The sequence below is a fragment of the Lactuca serriola genome, chromosome 7, assembly GCF_051521515.1.
Source record: "Lactuca serriola cultivar US96UC23 chromosome 7, Lser_US96UC23_V15, whole genome shotgun sequence".
Lineage (NCBI taxonomy): Eukaryota > Viridiplantae > Streptophyta > Magnoliopsida > Asterales > Asteraceae > Lactuca > Lactuca serriola.
The window spans coordinates 109,493,282-109,511,908 of NC_136414.1; the positions used below are offsets into that span (position 1 = coordinate 109,493,282).

Here is an 18,627-nt window from a genome sequence, read left to right on the forward strand (position 1 = left end):
AGACCAACGATACTCACCTTGCGTCGAACATGGACCATGCTACGTGCCCAAAATAGGGCTCGACTCATACTTGGAACCCCCAACCTAGTTCCATCAAAACCTATTATTCATCACTAAAAAGGCGCGGACCAACTATTGGAAGTTTACTAAACTCCCAACTCATGCAGTCTTCAATCCGGATGGCAACCAAAGTCGTCTTCCCTCCTAATGGGAATGTGAAACCCATCCAAGTTTCACACCTAATTCGGCTTCCGGAAATCTGAACAATTCTCCTGCACTTGAGTTCGTCGAAGTTCTCCCAGCACACCAAGTTGAAGGATTACCAATCCATCATACGGGAGCCATTCCATCTTGGGTTTTCGCCAATTATCATCAAATCTATCACCACTTGAATAGCAAACTTGTGCTTTCCGGTTCCCATTTTCGTCCAAATCACAATCCTTAGTGAGGTGAGGTCCTCTACAATTCTCACATCCTACCCGGATAGCGTGGATGGATTGGTCCATCTTAGTCATTCTTCGATCTAAACTTTCTAGTTTAGCCATCATTGCCTCCATGCTATCGTTAACAGTGTTTACCACCCCCCGACTTACTTCATGCCTTGGATTTTGATATTCTCTAGAGTGTTTAGAGAATTCTTCAATTAGTTCTTTAATCACATGGGGTGCCTTCTTTGTGAGGGGTCCTCGCGAGTCAAGGAGCTGCCTAGTTGTTACATTGACTCCATCATAGAAAATGGAGACTTCTTGTTGACTGTTTCGATCATGATGTGGGCAGTTTCCTTAGTAGGCCCTTGTATCTCTCCCATGCCTTATAAAGGGACTCTCCAGCTTGTTGTTCAAAGTTGGAAATAGCTTTCTTCAACTTGGCTATCTTCGAAGGTGGGCAAAACTGGTCAATAAATTCTTTTTTCAACTTAGCCCATGTAGTTATGGATCCGGGAGGGAGTGACTTGAGCCAATCCTTTGCAACACCTTTGAACGTGACGGGAACCATACGAAGAAGTTAGGTCTCGCGGGGAACATTTGGAACATTAAAATAATCAGCTACATCGTTGACCTCCTCCAAGTGTTTATAGGCATCTTCATGATCTTTACCGTAGAAGGGGGTCTCCTTTAATTGAGCAATTATTTGTCCTTTAAGCTCAAAGGTGGCAGTTGCGGGAATTGTGGGTTGCACAAGTCCCGGACCGGTATCATCATGTGTTCTATTCTTCCATTCTCCCATGGTAACTTCATCGATGTTAGCCATGGGGTTAGCTAGTTCTCCTTCAAAGTCGCTTTCTTCTTCGTATTCGGATTCGTAGTTGTATTCAAATTCGACCTCTTTTGGATTATCTTCGATATTTTATAATTTGCTTTCTTTGCTCTTTCGACTGCTGGTCTCTCCTAGCTTCTTGTTCTTTTTCTTCCCAAAAACTATTTTCAAGCTCTTCAACGGTGATTTCTTAGGTGTATTAGAGCTTTCAACCTCCTTGCCTTTGTTTTTCCTTAAAGCGGATTCTAGGTCTTCAATTGGAGGAACCAGGGGTGTGTTGGATCCTCTGGTCATGTAATGCCTGCAAACAAACCAAGAAAAACACGTAAAAGGAACAAAAATAAAATAAAAGACAAAACCGTGAAACAGTGATGGACTCGCGGAGTCACTTTGATTGCACTCGGCGAGTTCAGAGCATAAACAGAAAAATTACTTACTAACTTCTAAAAACAGAAAACTATCAAAAAATTATTCTACTAACTGAATTCGTAAAAAAAATAACATTGTGCAAGATAAATCTCACACAAAGGATCAATAAAACTAGAAATTAAATTTAATTTTTGAACCGTTCCCCGGAAACGGCGCCAAAAACTTGATGTGTGTGAACTCAACTAGTTTTAAACCTACTTTTAATTATAAAATTAACACACAAAGGCAGTGGACCTGTCAATGTGGTGTAGCTAGATAAGTAGGGTATCGAACTCAGAAAACGGAAAACTTAAACTAATAACTAATTTTATCTAAAACAAGTAATAAAAGGAAAGGTTTTATCTTGTTTTGCAAGACTAGAAAACTTAAACAAACTAACTAACACGCAATTTAACTAACTTAATAGCTAAAACAAGTTATTACCACTAATTTCAATAATTAAGAGCACTTCTGTTTAGGTTCGACTCAATTGATCCTATGGTTGATTTAATAGTAATGGTGCAATGGATTAACCTTTTATTAGCTACCGATTCAGGTGATTAGGTTCACATTCGCTATCTTTAATCCTTAGAAAATAAACTAATTCAAGCAGTGGCCAGTTGTCTAAATTAATTAATTCTCTTGATTATTTATTCGGGTTAAATAAGACTTGTAATGGTTAATCAAATTAATAATTCAATTAGCCACTTGTTGTTGGTTTATCAAACTAGTTCACATATTAACTTACCCATTCTCTAATTAATCCTAGTTTCACATTCATTAATCCTAGGCACATAATAAAGTGTTCACATGAATCACATGAGCTAAACAATTAAGAAGAATAAGGGTTTAGTTCATAATTACAATAAACTTAAGCTCAAAAACGAGTTTGATAAAAGAGTTTAGCATGAAAAAGAGTTTTAACCATTTGAATGGTTATAGATGACTTGATGTTAGTTTGTAAAATGTTTTGAACTGGTTTGTTTGAAAACACAATTTGAAGTACAAGAGATCCACTTGTTTTGATAGTTATAAATCACCTGTGATTTATTCGATATCTATAATGTTTTTTACTTGTATCCCCCCCTAAAAGCATTTTAAATAATTCAAAAGATAAGTTAGGGGTATGAACTCACCTGGTAGAAGTGACGATTTGATGAAAATGATACTTTGCTCGGGCAGCACTTCGACCGGAAAGAAGTCGATTTCTCGGAAATCTCGGGGCTTCAAACTTCCCTCAGAACTTGGATATGAAACTCGCGCATCAGGGTAGTCTATGGATGCTTAACACAGAGTAAAAGTAGAAACAAAAGTAGAGTTGAGCAGCCTAAACCCGAAACCTTCGTGTCCATCCGCTGACTCGACTCCTGACAGCCCGACTCTGGAACGTATCCATCACTCTCACGTCGTGAGTCCTTTGATAGTGTGGGAATTCATGTCCCGAACTTCAAAAATTTGTATCTCTCGCATACCAGTTCTGATTTTGACGTTCTTTATTTCCACGTGTAGGTGATATTATGCTCTACAACTTTCGTTTAGACTTCGTCGGCCAATTTTGAATTTTCTTTTTAATATTATATTTTTAACAGGCCGGGACAGGAAAAGTCCATTAAAAATTCAGAACTTCTTTATCTGACGTCCGTTTTCGTCTGTCTTTTTACCATTGTACTACTATTGTCGAAATCTTCGATTGTCGTTTAGGTTGTGTCGGCTAAAAGTCGTTCTATCTCTATTTTGAGTTTTTAGTTATCTATTGCTATATCTGAAACTTAGAAAAATCATAACTTCCCCATACGAAGTTTGATTTGGACGTTATTTTTATGTACGTTCACGGTTTAATGATATCTACGACTTTCATTTAGATACCTAAGGCAAAAGAGTATTTTATTGAAATTTTGTGTTTTATGTTTAACAGTGTTTTACCGGTTTTGTTGTGGATCTTCGATTGGTCATAACTTCTACGTTACAACTTGGATTTTAGTGTTCATTATATTTCTGAAAACCTTGTTACGATATATATCAATTTATATATCCAAATTGAGATTTTTGAACAATTAATTTTTGACGCTATTCTTATTATTTCAAAAATAGGTTACAATACTTGACTTTAGATCGTTACATTGACTTGAAAAATATCGGGTTGTTACATTATCCCCCCATTGGAGGTATTTCGTCCCGAAATTTGAGTTTAAGAAAGTGAAAATAACTAAGTAAAAAGATGAGGATATTTCATTTTCATTTGATCCTCGTGCTCTCAAGTCAATTCAGGTCCCCGCTTGGCATTCCAATGAACCATCAATATTGGGATACGACTTTGCTTGTTTGCGTGACCTCTCCGTCCATGACTTCTACTGGTTCTTGCACAAAGTTGAGGCTCTCATTGATCTCGATCTCGTCAAGTTGGATTACAAGATTCTTGTCAGCCAGACACTTTTTCAAGTTCGAAACGTGGAAAGTAGGGTGTACATTACTAAGTTCGTGAGGTAGTTTAAGTTTGTAAGCTACAAGGCCGATTCTAGAGATAATCTTGAAAGGCCCTACGTATCTTGGATTTAGCTGTCCATGCCTTCTGAAGTGTATCAAGCCCTTCCAGGGTGAGACCTTTAAAAGAACTCGGTCACCAATCTGGAATTCCAAAGGTTTCCTTCTCTTGTCAGCGTAGCTTTTTTGTCGGTCTCTAGAGGCTTTGAATCATTCACAAATTTTCTCTGTCGTTTCCCGTATGATCTCTGGACCTGCGAGAGTGTTGTTAGGAACTCGTCCTTTAGCTAACTGTGTGTCGCCTACCTCAGCCCAGCATAGAGGGGATCTGCACTTTCGGCCATAGAGGACTTCAAATGGAGCAGCCTCTATGCTCATGTGATAACTGTTATTGTAGGAGAGCTCGACAAAGGGTAAATGAGTATCCCATGCCTTCCCAAAGTCTATCACACAAGCTCACAACATATCCTCGAAAGTTTTAATAGTCCTCTCACTTTTCCCATCGGTTTGCGGATGGTAGGCTGTACTCATGTCCAACCTAGTTCCTAGAGAGCCTTGCAGCGATTGCCAGATGCTTGAAGTCAGCCTACTATCTCTATCATAGATAATGGATATGGGAACACCATGTAGTCATACGATCTCCCTAATGTAGGTTCTTGTTAGTTTCTCCATATTGTCCGCTTCTTTGATAGGCAAGAAGTGTGAGGACTTGGTTAACCTGTCTACGATCACCCAAAAGGTATCTAGACCACTTGTTGTCTTGGCCAACATGGTTATGAAGTCCATTGTGATCCGTGCCCACTTCCATTCAGGTATATCCGGTTGTTGTAGTAAAGTTGAGGGTTTCTGGTATTCGACCTTAACCTTGGCGCAAGTAAGACACTTACTTACGAAGGTAGCAATCTCTGTTTTCATGTTAGGCCACCAGTAGAGCTTTTTAAGGCCAAGATACATCTTCTCCGAACCTGGGTGGACGGAATATCGAGTGTTGTGGACTTCTATCATGACCAAGTCTCTGAAACCACCGTGCCTTGGTGTCCAGATTCGATCCATGAGATATAAGGCTCCACCAACCTAACTTCTAGGTTTCTTATCCATCCCTCTCAAGGATTCACCCGACACATTTTCAGGTTTCAAGGATTCAAGTTGAGCCTAATTTGTATGGACAAGTGTGAATAGATAGTCATAGTCAATGATTTGACTCTACGACCAGTGTATTTTTTCCAACTTACGGCGCCAACTACTTCGTTGGCTTTACCGGGATGATAATGAATTTTGCATTCATAGTCATTGAGTAGCTCGAACCACCATCGTTTTCACATATTGATCTCCTTCTGGTCGAATATATGTTGAAGGCTCTTGTGGTTTGTGAAGATAGTGCTCTTCATACCATACAGGTAGTGTGTCCAGATCTTCAGAGCAAATACCACTCCTCCTAACTCAAGATCATGTGTGGTGTAGTTGACTTCATGTGTCTTTAACTATCTTGAGGCATAGGCAATGACCTTACCTCGTTGCATAAGAACACAACCGAGCCCTTGGTTGGATGCATCGCAATAAACCACGAAATATTCTATTCCTTTTGGGAGGGATAGTATTGGTGTGTTGCATAAGGCTCGCTTCAGCGTTTGGAACGCCTTCTGTTGTTTCTCTTCCTAGTCAAAGGCCACGCCCTTCTGGGTCAATGTTGTAAGTGGTTTCACGATCCTAGAGAAGTTCTGAATGAATCTGTGATACTAGCCAGCGAGGCCTAGAAATTGACGAATTTCTATAGGCGTCTTCGGTGCTGACCAGTTTTCAATGCCCTTTATTTTGGAAGGGTCAACGTGAATTCCCTCTTCGCTAATCACATGACCCAAGAATTCCACTCTTCAAATCCAAAATTCTCACTTAGAGAACTTTGCGTAGAGCTTCGCGTAGATGTTGACTATGCTCCTCTTACTTCGAGAGTAGATAAGTATGTCATCGATGAACACAATGACGAACTAATCCAATTAAGGATGACACACCCTATTCATTAAGTCCAAGAATACTGCGGGCGCATTGGTTAATCTGAAAGGCATCACTACAAACTCGTAGTGTCCATAACGAGTTCGGAAAGCTGTCTTCAAAACATCCTCCTCCAGCACTTGCAATTGGTGATACCCGGATCGCAGGTCAATCTTTGAAAAGTAATTTTCCCATTGAATTTGGTCGAACAAGTCGTCTATGTGAGGTAGAGGGTAACAATTCTTAACAGTAAGCTTATTTAGTTCTCTATAGTCGATGCACATACGGAACGATCCATCCTTTTTCTTCACGAACATGACTGGTGCTCCCTAGGGTGATAAGCTTGGTCTAATAAAGTCCTTGATGAGCAGTTAGTTCAGTTGGCCAGATAGTTCCTGCATCTTAGCTGGTGCTTGACGATAGGGCAATTTGGCTACGGGGGTAGCCCCTGGAAATAAGTCGATTTTGAACTCGACTTGACGCTGTGTTGGTAATCCTAGTAGTTCTTCTGGAAATATGTCGGGAAAGTCGTGTACGTCTGGGATGTTCTTTATGTCTTTAGTCTCATGGCTCGTATCAACAACATGAGCAAGGAATGCATGAAATTCCTTTCGTAAGTACTACCGTGCTTGAATACTCGAGATGATACGAAGGTTCGTGTCGGGTTTCTCGCCATAGATAACTATAGTTTCGTTAGACGACAGATTAAGGCGCACTACCTTCTCGTAACACATGTTGTCGGCACGATGAAGACTCAACCAATCTATGCCGATAATGACGTTAAAACTTTTAATTAAGACCAGCATGAGGTCAATTGGAAATGAATGGCTATCTAGTGTTTGGGTACAATCTATGTATATGCAGCTAGCGCTCTCAGTCTTTCCATTAGCCATTTCTATAGTGAATGGTTCTTTAACTGCACGTGGTTTTTGTTTAAGTATGTGAGGAAATTTCTGGTTCAAGAAACTCCTCTTCACTCCACTACCAAATAGTATGCATGCATAAGAGTTATCGAGGAGAAACGTACCAGTGACCACTGTGGGGTCGGCTATTGCTTCCTCGAGGCCTATAGCCAAAATTCTTCCTATGCCCCCCACGTTCCCTACCTTCAGGCAGTTTCTTTTGTAGTGGCCCACCTCGCCACATCCGTAGCAAGCCTGGCCCACACCAATGCCAGGGACTTGGACGATTGGCCTAGCAGGAGACTTGCAGAAACGGGCAGTGTGCCCTTTCCTGTTGCAGTTAGCCCACTGCATTTCTCGGCAGGTTCCGTTGTGGCAGAAACTGCACTAGGTGCATTTGGGTAAGCTCCCAGCATACTGCTTCATCGGCATATTAGCAGTAGGTGTTAACACAACATGAATGGCCATGACCTGCTGCTTTTTGGCAAAGTTCTGCACCGCATTCGTTTTCTTGTTATCCCATAACTTCCGCTTGATGTCAATTGCCTTAGTGACAACCGTCAAATTCAAGTCAAAGTCAAAATCAACAAGTCAAAGTCAAGTCAACAAGTCAAACCGGTCAATCTTGTATAATACTTGTATGATTAAAAGTTATTCAATGAAAACGTACATTTTTATGTCAAGATGTCACACCCCAAAACCGAGAACGGCGGAAACGTTTTGGGGTGGAGGACGTCATGTCAAGTATCACAGCATATGCAGTATAGCAATCAAAGTACAACAACCATTGCATTAATAGTAATAATTTTTCATAAGTTACATTCAACAACAACATCAAGAGTAAAATACAGAGAATAACATATAAAGCAACTCAGTACAAGGTTGTCTTCACAAAAGCTCCCGGAGTGTACCTTTCTACCGATGACCTGAGAATACATGTTATTTTGAAAGCGAGTATAAGCATTTTTAATGCTACTGAGTTCATAAGTATTTAATGACATTGGTATAAAAACAGGTTCTACTTTAAAAATGATCTCACACAATGATGGTGGTTTAGAATCTACAGAGTGTTAGAATCCTTTCATGAAAATCCTATATTTTCTAAATAAAAACAATCTTCTACCAAGACCCAATTGTTCTATATTTAAATGAAGGAGTATCTCTATCAAAAGCAGTCTTCTACCAAGACCCGACTGTTTTATATTTTAAGGAGTAAATTCCCCAAAAATACTATCAATATCAAAATATAGTTTTTACTTTAAAAACATTTAAAAGGTTGATTCAGGGGTATGAACTCACCTGACGTGGGTGATTTGGATGAACAGACGGTATAGGATGCTAAGTGTCAAGTGAGGACTTGACTACACACGCGAACCCTATTTAACATGTAATGATACATTTATGTATCAAATTAGTCACTTAATAACTAATTATGCAAGTAAAGACATCCTAATACATGGAAACACTTTACCACAAGTGCTAGGAGTATTAAAGGTTGCATATAAAGAGTGTATGGCCTCACATTGGAGTTTACTCCTCAAAATGTGGCCTATATGATTGTTTACGGTTTCAAGACCATTTTCCCCCATGAGTTTACGGCCATAAACTCAAGGCAATGGTGCCATTGGATTCTCAAAGGTCTTAAACTACTCAAGGAATTATGCTAGACTCGAATCAAGGGATTAGAAAGTGGTTGGGGCTCAAGATGACCGCCCTTTGGAGTTTACGGTTCTTGGACCACTCCTTAGGGAGTTTACGGCAGTAAACACATGAGTTTACGGCCATAAACTCATGTTTGCTCCTTCCTTTCATGCTTTGGTGTATCTAGGTAAAGCGTGCAAAGCTCTAGTCACTTATACAAGCCATAGAAGGTGTTAAGGGCATCAAAACACCCTCTTGGGCGTGTTTACAGTTCTGGGAGGTCCCCAAGCCGTAAACACATATTCTTGGGGGGGGGGGGGGTTTATGTTTTCAAGTGCTAAACTTATCAAGGAAAGGATCCATGCTAATTGTCAAGGCTTAGAACGAATTAGGGCACACTTTGGCACCCATTTTAGGGTTTATGGTCCAAGAACACCTTGGAACGTAAACACCTTGTTCTTGGTGTTTCTTGGGTGATTTCTTGATACATGGAAGTATAACAAGCCTTAATGTACTCTAGGATAAAAGTACTTACATTATGCGAAGGTTGGGTCAAAAGCTTGAAGATCCTTGGGAGAGAAATCGGGTTTTCTCTAGCTTGAAATGCAAGAAATGAAGGAAAATGGCTAAGTGCCATATATATAGCCGTTGGGGTTTGCAGTCCAAACTCCCTTGTTTGGCTGTGAACACCTAGTCAAGGTGTTAAATGGTTATTTGCTACATAACACTCCTAATGGACACTTCCATTTAATTGCTCGTTTGTCAAAAATTTAAAATAAAATACTCGAACGGCTTAAATCCGGCCAAAAATGTTTTGGGATGAATTTGGCTAATTTTTAATGTGCTGGATTGCGGAGTTTATACGAATGAAAATTTCAGTTTGTCACATCATCCCCCCGTTAGAGGGAATTTCGTCCCGAAATTAGAGTTCAAGCACACACACGCAGATGAAATTAAGCAACTCAGAAGATAAGGATACTTTAGACTCAACAGGTCTTCTCGCTCCAAGATGAACTTAGGTCTTCTCTTGGCGTTCCAGCGAACCTTTACTAACGGAATGCGGATTTGTTTCAGTCTCTTGACCTCTCGGTCCATGATCCCTATGGGTTCTTACACGAAGTTGGGCTCTCATTGATTTCGATCTTGACGAGTGGGATTTCAAGAGTTACGTCGGACAAGCACTTTTTCGAGACTAAGACATGGATAGGTTCCGGTGGAATTTATGGAATTCCAACAAAAGTTGTGGTCCGACGAGGGTTGGACCAATTCCTATCAAGAATCTCGGATGGTCCTAAGCTCTTGGGGTGATAGAGCTTTTCAGTACTTAGAACATAATGTACTTCCATGGTTAGATCATCACTTGGCGTGATCGCCATTCTGGAGTTCCAAAAGTTCTTTTCACACTTGGAGTGTATTCTCCGGTTTGGTTCTTAGGAGGCTTAGGTCGTCTTTGGATTCGTATTTCTTACTGATTGGCTTTCAGTGGTTTTCTAGATCATCAGATGTATTGGCCATATACTAGCATCTATTGGTTACGTGGCATCTATCTCGACCTAGTGGAAAATGGACCTGCACTTCTAACTCTTGAGGTGTCTCTAACAGAAACTCTCAAGGTCGGTATGATAGGGGATTTTACAAGATGATGCTTAGAAAAATAAATTTTCATTATCATCATATAGATGCCTTCACAGCATGATCCCTAAATTGAAATAATCATGCTCTTACTTTGTTTGTTGTTTCATGGTTAGCAGTCTCCGATCAGGGTTAACTTGGCCCTTAGAGATTTTTTTTGTAGTGATGGACTATTTCAGGAGGTGGTTCTACTATTTCTTTAGAGACAGTATTCCTTGGAACACCTAGTAGTCCAACGAATCTCTAAGATATGTCCCATTCTCCGATGGGTCGGCTCCCTCCAGATCGTAGGAAGCGCATGTTCTTGTATAACCCATCGACTAACGCCTAGACTGATGTCGAGACTACAATCCCCTTATGATCTGGTTTATAAGGCTTAACGCAACATACCATTTTTCTTCATTGATGTATTCTTGGTTGCAAAGGTGGTCATGGGGTTCTTGGCATTCGAGTGTTATCTCTGGAGAATGCAGTCTATCGTCTTTAGGGCGACGGTGACTTTTCCCGCATGGGAAGGTGGCGATTCCTAGGCACTTACTCGTCTGTAACTAGATGGACGAAGTGCTTGAGTAGTGCGAGTATTACTTGTAACTACTCTTCCAGTGTCACTGAGTTTTGTCTTTCTAGTTAAATCCAGATAGCATAGGGTTCCGTTACTCAGAACCTCTGATTTTCTTCTCATCCATTGCTCTTAAAGTTTAACCTGCCACAACTTTCAGGTTTCTGGGACTACTACTGAGATGCTTAATTTGTGGGATTAAGCGCGAATGGATGGTCGTAGTCGACGTTTTTGACTCTTACGACTTGAGTTACTCTTCATGACTGAGGGTGTTAGCTACTATGTTGGCTTAACCGGGATGACAACAATTTCAGATTTGTGGTTATTTTAGTAGCTCAACCCACAGTGGTTCTCTTGACTCCAGCTCCTTTTCTATGGGATAGGATGAAGGGTCTTATTAAAAGGTTCGTGATCGACCTCATACTGGGTTTAATCACTAATACTCGGCGTATGCAAGTCGTATATAATCGGGATCTAACGGGATGTTCAGATGTGTGGTCCCACCCCAGACCCACAACCAAACAAGGAACAGGGAGTAGGGAGGAAGCACACATCTTAAATCTTATGGATCTAAATTATATACCACTCTAATACATATACTTAGTAGTAATAAGTTAATCCCAGGAGTTCTTTCTCTTGATTCACGATCCTGATTGTGGGATGCTAAGGGTCTTTTTGGGCGGATCTACTGAATAGGCCTCGGGCGGTTATTGTCTTCTGGGATACCTGCAGTGCCTTTCGCTTCGGGTTCTATCTGTCTAAGGAGGGGTTGGGTAACATCACGTCGAACCCTTCTCTTGGGTACTTCGATAGGTTTGGATAAGAGAGAGATGACTAACGGTTCGCATTAGGTTTTCTTATTAGGTTTTGAGGGATCTTTATTTGACGCAGAGGCTATGGTAAAAGTCCTCTTTACACAGCACTAGGTATTTCCACATGGTCACACCAAGTCGAACCATGATTGACGGCAGTCTCGAAATTAACCAACATCATCATGATATGGAATGAAGATCGATAGGATCATGTTCTGAACAGGGCACACAAGTTCTCAGCGTCTCGGGTTTCGTCCATGGTATCTCTATCGCAGATACTTGGACCGATAGAACCGACGCGGAACTATAGGGGATCCTGATGTTTTGGAATAGTGTACTTTTCATGAATAGATTTCTCACGAGGGCTCTCTATAACCGCCTAGTATACACTAGTCATGTATTATTAAGATTAAAAGGACTGTTGACTGAGTGACTCCGCCCTAAATCCACAACCAAACGAGGAACAGGAGATGAGGCGGCATCACTCACTCGAGGTCTATCATTCTTAATTATAAATAGCCTTAACATATATAGTTAAGCCATCATAGCTTTACCTGATGGATTTTTGAATTTTACAATAGTGTTGCGACTTTCGCCTTAACGAGAGAGTAATTACAATTAGGATTCATCATTTAATGTTTTCGTTTAGTCACTGAGGATTGAGAGACGTACCAAAATTCTACCGGGTTCATTGATGTTTCCTCTAGGCCTTAGAGTTAGACTCCTCCTGCGCCTTTGTCATTTCTTTCAGTGGGGCAGTCCCTCTTGAAGTGCCCAATTTAACGACATAGGTGGCATACCGGACTGGTCCCCACATTGGTGGTTGAGGTAATGAACTCAACCGGGGTTTTACAGAAATGAGCGACATGCCCCTTCATGTTGCACCTAATGCAAAAGGGTTCTCGGCAGATACCATGATGATGGTAGCTACACTTTCTGCAATGGGGAAGGTTTCCTAGGTATGGTCTTCTTGGAGTCGAGGCGGATGTGTTGACGGAGGTATTGGCAACTTCAGCTTGTGGCCCTTCGGAAGGCCATTGAGTCGATTTGGTTGGGGTTCCTGGGTGGCTTTACTCACTGGTGCTGGTTGCTGCTCTCCATTACTTTGATCGGGATTCCCGATAAGGTTCCTACCAACATTGGCATTGTTAGCATTCAGGTGAGCCATGACAGCTGCTACGGCTGCTGAAACTGCAGCTTGAAACGTAGCTTCATCGAATAGGAGAGTCGGTGTTTTGCCAGCACGATGGTTACGTTTCTTTGGAGGCATGGTTCTTCCTACACGAAAAGGAACACAAGCTGATGAGAGACGATGGTTAACCCTAGACGTATCTTCCATTACTATGATAGGCATAACTTTTCCCGTGTCTCGAGTTATGGTTATCTGAGTGTCAACCTACATCCCTATGATGCAGTCTGGGTAACAAGGTAGGAGTAAGTGTATCGGAAAGCCATAAAATGGGTGTCGTTCCTACTAAATTATCTTTAAACTGGAGAAGCTCGCTCTCCGGTTTTGAAAAGACCAAAGAGAAGTTCGGAACGAAGATCACAGAAGAAAAGGCTCATGAAAACTTATCACTAAACACTCTCAATCAAGGTTTTGAGATCCGATCTATTCGTATTACTTGCGACGGGAAAAGACGATTTACCTGGCACATAGTGTGAGTAGTATAATCACTAACTCACTAAATTGTATGATTTTATGGATGTATTTTTGTGAAGATAAGGGGGAAAAGACACTTCTCGGGTTCCATGCATTGGCTCCCTCTGTCCACCTCTTATCCCTGACAGGAATAGGCATTGGTTTTCTTCAGGTACTTTCCTAGGGTTCTCTTCTCTTGTAGACGTACTAAATCTCTACTCCGCCTTACTTCTGATTCTGACCCTGAGTGTCATAACTTCATGATGGATGACTGGAATCTCGAAAGTTTAGGTGAGTTTCCCACCGATGTCCCTAAAAGGTATAGGCACATGGGGCTTCAATAGTCTCGACCCTGTTCATTTATTTCCAAATTGGAAACCTTCTCAATGAACCTATTCTGGTTCTGAATCAACTCTCCTGCCAATCACTGAAGTGGATATGGTTTTCTAAAGGGGTTTGCACGAGAATGGAAATGTCTAAAGAATCCTAAGAGATTATTAAAACATTTCACTGGGTGATCAATATCGAGTCCTGCTACAATTACATAGGGTAAACAAATAATATATAACTTAGATCTGGTAGGCTTTCGAATATGTGATACTAATCTATATTCACATCCAAACAAGGAAAAGGAAGTAGAGCGAAACCACATGTTCTTAGCCTATGAGATCCTTACTATCTATAACCTTGGGAGTATACACTTTGTAATCGTAGGTATATCAATAAGGATCTTTTTAGTTTTTCACACAAGGTTATTTATGGTTCCTAAAATACCCCTATGGTATTTTAATTACTGGTTTGATTCTTAACTCCTGAATATGATTATGGGTTTATAGTAAATCTTTAAGTATCCTAAAATACTCCCATAGTATTTTAAACTTTATGTTTGGCTCTAGCATTCCTATTTGGTAAGTTTCAGACTTGTTGCAACATCACCATCACTCCCAAGTACACGTTAGTCGCATCTCGAATAAATGTAGTTGATCAGTTTACATTTATTCCAACTTACTGTTGGATAAGGTGTCTAAGTCCATAACTTATTTGGTATATACTTGACCCGACCCGGCATGGTCCATTTGGGTTGCATTTCATCCAAACTATTTATGGATAATTTTATGAGAATTATACACATATGATTATTAATGTATTATAAGTTATAATATATTAATATGAAGTCATGTTATTTAATTAGTCTTAGTCTTAAATTAATTATGAATTAATTTAGAGATTAAAAGGGAGACTAATTAGATTGTGGGCTATTGGTTTTATATAGTGTGGGATAACACTCATTTGTTAATGGGCTAGGCTTATATGGAAGTCCATGGATGATCCATGGAGCTTTTAACCCCTGGATCCTTGGAAAAGGAAAGTTCATGGGTTATTAGGGTTTCACCCTAATCATGTACACCATATAAGCATGCTTATGTTGCATGAAATAGCGACTAGTGGCACTAGTGGTATATGCTTATGTTGCATGAAACAACTGACTCACCGAGTCCATGAAGGGACTCGACGAGTCCAAGGCAAAACTCATCCAACTCGGCGAGTTGGTTCATGCAGTCGACGAGTTGGACCCCCAGACAGCATATCTTCGAGTTTTGGTGCTGGAATTGGTCTAGAATCATTACCTTAAACTGTTTTGGACTCATAAAATCTGTTTTTGATGGGGTAATGATGATGGTGGACCAATTTTAAAGTTATAATCAAAATTTCAAGTTTATATGTGTTCATATGATTCTTGAAATTGTTGATGTGGATGTTCATGTTCATATGAGTTTTGTTAGATCATAGGAATTATTTGCAAATTGTTTGTTAGTTAATTCTTGATCTTAATGTGTTTTAATGGAATTCTTAATTCATCCTCAAGTTATGGAATTCCAAGAGGTTTTCTTTTAAATGTTTTTTAAGAAGTTGTAGGTTACATTTTCTTGAAGAGTTTTTCCCATAAATGTTTTATGGACTCCATAACTTGTCCTCAAGTTATGGATTTCCAAGAGACTCTTCATTAAAAGCTTTAAAGCACTTAATTAAAACTCATAAGTTATGAATATCCAAAAGTTTATGAATTGTTCAAAACTTGTCCTCAAGTTTTGAAATTTGTAAAGTCTCACACAAACTTTAATTCCACACCCTATGTCACACCCCAAAACCAAGAACAGCGGAAACGTTCTGGGGCGGAGGACGTCATGTATAGTATCAACAACAATGTAAAGTAGTAAAAAAGCAACAACATCATCAATTGCATTAATAAAATAATTATTATACAATTGTATTCTGTCAAATTTTGATAAACACTAAAGCATAAATCAAAATGAAAGATAAGTCTTGAATAAGCTCCATCTTCCTTTCTGCTTGCATCGGTACCTGTCTATGATGACCTGAGGATACAAGTAATTTTGAAAGCGAGTATCAACTTTAAAGCTGGTGAGATCATAAGTATTTATTGGCTTAATTTGTATGTAAGAATTTGTAAGTCTATGTATTATAAGAATTTGTAAGTGTATATGAACTTTAAGTATTTGTAAATGTTTGAAAAACTCTAGAATCCCTATGATTCCTTCTAGTACATGAAGGTGTCTTCTACCAAGACCTATCTGTTCTGTGTGTGTGTGGCTCTCGTAAGAGTATGTATTTTCCCAAAGTATAACTATCATTATCCAAAAATATAGTTTGTACATTTATGTTTAAGTGAGGTTATCACTAAAAGTATGTAATGGAAAAATTAATGTAGTACTAAAACGTAGCGCTAAAAGGACTACTACCGTACTAACTACCTTAAGCCGAATTTTAAGCAAAGGCACTATGTGATAAATTGCGCCATACTATCGACTAGTAACAACGACATAATGCATGGTCGTAATAAAGAAATGACGTTTGGCACCCGCAGACCTGCAGGCCCGGCTGTAGCTAGCAGCAAGGTGTAGGATTGTCAATCCAGCATAGATCTATACGCAAACTCAACGCTCCCCCTTCAAGGGACTCTGGCCGCAACTCAATTCATGAGGTTTTAAGTCATGCTCCGATTTAAATCACAGTAATTAACGTATTCTCGTATATGTAATGTAATGTACTGTTCTAGCTGTAATGTAATGTACTGTTCTAGCTGTAATGAAATGAACTATTCTAGCAAGTATAGCAATGTGATGAACTGTAATGTTCTAAGTGTGCTAGATATAATTTGTGTTCTATCTATCTAGCAAGTATAGCAATGTGATGAACTGTAATGTTCTAAGTGTGCTAGATATAATGTGTGTTCTCTCTATCTAGCAAGTATAGTAATGTAATGAACTGTAATGTTCTATGTGTGCTAGATGTAATGTGTCTTCTCTCTATCTAGCAAGTATAGTAATGTAAACGTTCTAGTTTTGTAGTATATGTAACGTACAGTAATGTTCTAGAAAGTATTGACTCATGAATGAACTGACTCATTGTATGATATCGCGTTCTAGTAATGGTTCTAGTATCTTCCTGAACTACCCATATGGTAGCTTACTAGTAATCTAAGTGGTACGTATGGACGTGGATGTATACCCTTGCTACCCAAGGGCATAGGATGAATTGGAAGGACCTTTTATGACTTTATATGTACACATGATATATAACTAATAGTTAAACAACCTTCGGACGAGTATCCGATATCCCACCAGACCACATCTCAAGGCGCGAAAAGGAAATAGGGTGGATAGTCTTCCTAAGCCTTTTAAACATTTCTTATATAAATATACATATAGAGGCATTGCAATTTATAATATAAAAGCATAAATAAGTTTGGTAAAACATTTGAAACATAAATATTAGTTTAAGGAAAGATCGACTTGATGTCAATTTATAAAACAATTTGAAGGCATAAGTTTGATAAAACAATATAAGTACAAGGAACATTTGTTTGAAACACAGTTGTAAATAAGCTTAAAATATGATAAACAGAGTAAGAGGTACAGTGTAAAAAGTAGTTTGAAACATATAAAATGTTTATAAAAATCATTTGAAGGAAACTGTTTGGTAAAACGGCTAATGAGTAGCCAAATCTTTTGAATGTTGTATATTAATCACATGTGATTGATGTAATAAGTAATATAACCCTACTTACTAATCACATGCGATTGACATATTAAGTAGCATGATTCTACTTGTATCCCCCCCATAAAACATTTAAAATAGTTTAAAACATTAGTTAAGGGGTATGAACTCACCTGCAGTATGTGACTGGAATTGAACGGCTGTTATCGTATGGAAGGATCGGACAAATGCTTGGTGTCAAGTGAAGACTTAGACACACACAATGATCCTAATTACATATGAAAACATATGTATATAAATAATTAGTGATTATAACACTAATTATACAAGTAATAACATTTAAGCGCGAGGATAACACTTTTGGTCAAGTGCTAGGAGGCTAATGGGTTGCAACAAAGAAGTGAAATGCCCCTAATGGAAGTTTAAGGTCAAAATACCATATGAATTGGAGTTTACGGCCCAGGGGAGTAAGTTCCTGGCCGTAAACTCTCAACCAAGTCATGAAATGAAGCTTAGAATTACTACAACCTTAGAGGGGAATTGTTTCAAGGCTATACAAGTGTTTAAGGTACCATATTGACTCCTATGGGGAGTTTACGGCCCAAAGACCCTTTTCCCTTGGAGTTTAAGGTCGTAAACTCCCTTGGGAGGGTTATTATTGTTCTTTCAAGTCTCCAACATTTCTAGGAACAAGTCTAGGCTTTAGTACTTGGCTTTAGGAAGGTTTATGGCACTAAATGATACCATTTTATGGAGTTTACGGCCTTGGAACCTTTTGGGCCGTAAACTCCCTCACACATGGGGTTCTAAATGTTTTAGTTAGTCCAAAACTCATCTAGGTACATGCCCTAATTGTCTCTTGGTCTAAGGAAGTTTTTAGGGTGTCCTTTGACCCCTTTAAAGGAGTTTACGGCCCAAGAAATACTCTTGGCCGTAAACTCTTCAACACTTGTGCTTTTCATGAGTTTTCTAGGTCCTAAACACATTAAGGTACTTGCCTAAAATAGAGTCCAAGCCTTAGGAAGTGTTTGAAGGGATTTTGGCACTTAAACTTGGAGTTTACGGCCTAAGGAGCTTCTTGGCCGTAAACTCCCTTCAAAAATGGATTTCTAATTGTTTTGGTGGCATAAATCATGAGTTTAAGGCTTCTAGGTTTTTGTTCTAAGGCTAAAGGAACATTAGGCACTCATTTGTGCCCTTTACTTGGAGTTTACGGCCCAAGAGATGTTCCTTGGCCGTAAACTCCTCAAACTAAATGGTTTTGATTTTTTTCTAGCCTCTAAT

At 39.4% G+C, this 18,627-nt stretch overlaps 1 non-coding gene across 1 annotated transcript; it reads left to right on the forward strand.

The window, feature by feature from the left end:
* Positions 1-759: 759 nt before the first annotated feature.
* LOC145065179 (small nucleolar RNA R71) lies at positions 760-867 on the forward strand. Its single transcript, XR_013688326.1, has one exon. It is a non-coding gene; the product is annotated as a small nucleolar RNA R71 (small nucleolar RNA).
* Positions 868-18,627: the final 17,760 nt, after the last annotated feature.